The following is a 4,211-nucleotide window of genomic DNA, read 5'->3' as shown; positions in this document are numbered from 1 at the left end:
CTTGCCTGGCAACCGAGGTGGTCCCTGGAACAAAGAAGTCCAGGCGTGGGCTGATGGTGTGACAAGATGACGTCGAGCAGGCGCAGGACGGGTCGAGGTCACGCGCGCAGTCACTCTGCTGTCAGGGGCACGCATACAGAGACCTAGGCTTGGGCGAGCTGCAGCGGCTTGATTGCGTGCGTGCCGGACTGGGCGTCAAACGGCAGTCAGCAATAGAGAACGGGGACGCCGTCGGTGAATCGACAGTCGCATCAAGGCTGGCGTACCAAATCATAAGCATTTGAGACTCGCTGCGGCTATTTTGAGCACGAAGGCAGACGTTCAAGTGGTTGTTGAACTTGAGAGTTGGGGCGCGGGTGCTGGGATGTATTTTTCATTGAGTCAAAACCGGAGAGTGCAGGGTGCAAGGTGCATCAAGCTTATGTGCAGGGCCGGGTCAAAGCCAGAGAAGGCCGCAGGGTGCGCATGACCGGGTCAGAGCCGGGGGGGGGGGCCGCAAGGTGTGCAGGGCCGAGTCAAAGCCAGAGAGGGCCGTGGGCTGTGTGGGCCAGAGAAACACCAAACATGCAAGACGCGTTGTTCTTCTTACTCGTGGATGCGCAGTCCTGGTGGATAGAGAGAAGAGAACTCTATGGAATGGCTTCAAGGCATGGCAAAGAATAGCATATAACGGCATATATACCGTGCGGTATGGAGTGAGCGACTGAAGTGCATTCACATAAAGAGAGGCTGTTCCCTTCCGTCGGCACATCTCCGCGCAGTGACCTGCGTAACAGCTGACCCTTCTGTTGACATACGGTTGTGTAGAGACCTGGGCAACGGCTGACCCTCCCGTTAACACGCGGTTGCGCAGTGACCTGCGTGACGGCTGATCCTCCTTTTGACACACGTCTGCGTAGTGACCTGCGTAGCGGCTGAACACACGCTCAGCGCGCAGTTCTATATGCAAGGATGCCATGGCTCTCCATAAAAAACAGGTAAATGACAGAAACAGATACGTTAAGTTAGCGGAAGTTCAATGGTAGCACCAGTTGTTCTTCTGGAAATGGCTTCATCCATACGAAATGGCGTTCCAGATTGCACGGCGATGCCACCGAGCATTTTCTGCTGAATGGGCTGATGCCATGCTCTCCATCTCAGGACACTAACGCAAGGGAGTCCTCGACAGCATTTAAAACCTAAAATTCAGGTTTTTTATCTTTATCGTTAAGCACGGTTGTATAATATTGGACCGCAGAACATACAGGGCACGTGATTAGACCTGGAATTAATAAAAACTAACTGGTTTATGCTGCAGTATTATATAATAGGTTTTACTACAACCCCGCTCATTGCCTTGGACAAATATTGAAAACTATCTGCGCTACAGAGCTAGAAATTACCAATATAGCCAATTTTATCACCAATGGAGTAATTCCAATGGTGTGCTGATTTATTTTCAGGTAGAAAGTACGCAGACTGCATTCCACTTCGGGAGGAGAACCTGCAAAAATTCCTCACGAGGGACGGGGGATCGGAGTGCGAGTAACTCAAGCAGCGCCAAGTTTACGGACTTTGTAGATGTTTTAGAGGCTTTTTAGAAGTTCTTAGGATACGTTTGGGTCTCAAATCTTGGGGATGCATATACGCTGAGAGGCACAAGCTCTCCTTATCTCCAAACTTGGGAGGTTCACACTTGTGCTCAGGCTTACGCACCAGCCGACTTATGTACGCTTCGACCACTCCAGACATCTCTCGCTGTTTTTTTTTTTTTAGCAGGAGCGGGTCATTGAGGTGTTCCTGTCATGCAAGACTTATGGCTTGGCCTCCATCGAGTGTTCCATTTATTAGGAAGCAGTTACATGTTACCGTGACCTCATGGCTTGCCGTATGGTCACAATAATTTGCATTTGTTTTTGAGTGGCATTCAGTGACAATTTGCTACGACCAGTGACCACACGAGCGCGGTCTGCACCAATGCCGCTCGAACGAATCGCAAACGACGGAACGCTGGTCCTGCAGCGTGAGGCTGGGCCGCAACTTCCTCACTGACGCACGTGGCGCGTGAATCACGTGCGCACAGTCAGGCCTCCCTCGCGAGACGCCCGCCGATGCGGGTGCGTGGGTGCGGCCGGGTGGGCAACGCATCTAGTTCAGCCGGGTCGGCCCTGGCTGAGTGGCGCGTAACGCGTGACGAGACCGCGGCGTGACGGAGGCCTGCGGGCGGCATGTCTCACTGGGGAGTCACCTGTCGGTCAGAGTCCCCGGGCCGCGGAGTGTACAGCATTGGCCGCCGCGAGTGCGGGTCGGCTGCAGCTGTGCATACCGTCACGGTCTATAACAGGTAGTGAAACATTAATTATGCTTGCCGGTGGAACGTCCCAGCCCTGTCTGCCCACCAGGCGGTCATGATTCACTCTTCGGTTGAACGCTGTAAACTGCGTCTATGCATTGAAACTTCCCGATCATTTGGGATTTTCACTGGCATCCTTTGTGGTGTTTTTGCAAGCTTATCAACACGCTCGCTACCTAAATAGTTTGTGGTTTGGACGGTTTGAGCGATGCCCAAAATTACGCGATCCAGCCGGTGTAAGACGCAGCTAATAACGTGAGCCGTCCGTGCGTCGGTCAGTGACTAACTCACTTGGCGCCATCCTGTCCACGTGTTTGCCTCTTGCGCAATATCTCATCCGGACTGACTCGACGTCGTGGAATGCGGGCTGTAGCACTGCAGGAGAAAAAGATAAAAGCTTGACCCCGGTCATGCCTATGACAATGTCTGAGCCTAGAAAATGAGACTCCATGGCAGAATGGTTAGCCATTTTGTTTTGTATTCGTCGCCAGGTTGTCGGCGCTTTATCGGGCAGATACAAGCAAGTCTCGGTTTTAGCATGACTCCGCTACATTCTCACTTTATTCTGCTTCGTGCGGCCCACTGGTCTGTGCGATACAAGGTCACAGCCTGGCCATTTTTGTTCTCAGTGGAGCCGGGTGGGAAAGATTATAAACGGTCTCTAGACGTGACGGCCCAACCCTGGCCGGCGTCCATGAGGCCAGACTCACGGCTGCGGGCCGCCGGGATGGTGGGGGCGCGGCTGAGGAGCGCTGTGTGCAGGCCACGTGGTAGGGGCGCGGGTGAGGAGCCCAATGCTGAGCGGAGGTCACGTGATAGGGGCGCGGGTGAGGAGCCTAATGCTGAGCGCAGGCCACGTGGTAGGAGAGCGAGCAGGTGGGGGTCTGATGCCAAACGCAGGCCACGTGGTAGGGGCGCGGGTGAGGAGCCTAATGCTGAGCGCGGGTCACGTGGTAGGGACGCGGGTGAGGAGTCTAATGCTGAGCGGAGGTCACGTGGTAGGGGCGCGGGTGAGGAGCCTAACGCTGAACGCAGGCCACGTGGTATGGGCGCGGTTGAGGAGCCTATTGCTGAGCGCAGGTCACGTGGTAGGGGAGCGGGTGAGGGGCCTAATGCCGAACGCAGGGCACGTGGTAGGGGCGCGAGTGAGAAGCCCATTGCTGAACGGAGGTCACGTGGTAGAGGCGCGGGTGAGGAGCCTAGTGCAGAGCGCAGGTCACGTGGTAGGGGCGCGGGTGAGGAGCCTAATGCCGAGCGCAGGTCACGTGGTAGGCGCGCGGGGAGGAGCCTGATGCTGAACGCAGCTCACGTGCTTTCTGGCTCCACCCAGTACTGTTGATACAACGTTGATGCTGATACCGTGCTGCCGTTTCTCTATGCTGGCCGGAAAACACCGGAAATCGGACAACACTGGCCGGAAAACACCGGAAAGAGCGGGAGGTAAGGGATACGCACGCGTCGGTGTACGTAGGGGCGGGGCGGGAGAACGAGCATTTCCGGAAGTCATTAACTGTTAATGGTCTAAGCAAGTGCGTGTTATGAACGCGAGCGTGCGAATGGATTGCAAAAGTGTTTTTTTTTTGTCGTCCATCCTCAGGTTAGACTCAGTTCTAAGGCTTATGGGCATGTTCCACATTTCAAAATATTGAAGCAAGCATCAGATATGATGAAATAAACTCATTTATAACTATTGGTATACTTTTAAATGGAACCGCTGCTCTAGACGACACAATTTCTCTGTTTAGTAATGTGTCCCTCAATACACCAATGTTTAATTACGTTCTCGAAGCATGCACAACATTGACACATGCACATCATCAATCCTCGATGGTTTAAAAGTTATCTTCGCGGACGGCGGGAGACAGTAAGGTGGTTAACT

The sequence above is a fragment of the Pollicipes pollicipes genome, unplaced genomic scaffold, assembly GCF_011947565.3.
Source record: "Pollicipes pollicipes isolate AB1234 unplaced genomic scaffold, Ppol_2.1 Scaffold_5724;HRSCAF=6776_pilon_pilon_pilon, whole genome shotgun sequence".
NCBI classification, from domain to species: domain Eukaryota; kingdom Metazoa; phylum Arthropoda; class Thecostraca; order Pollicipedomorpha; family Pollicipedidae; genus Pollicipes; species Pollicipes pollicipes.
The sequence above is the reverse complement of the archived record's forward strand: the minus strand, read 5'-3'. Positions refer to the sequence as shown.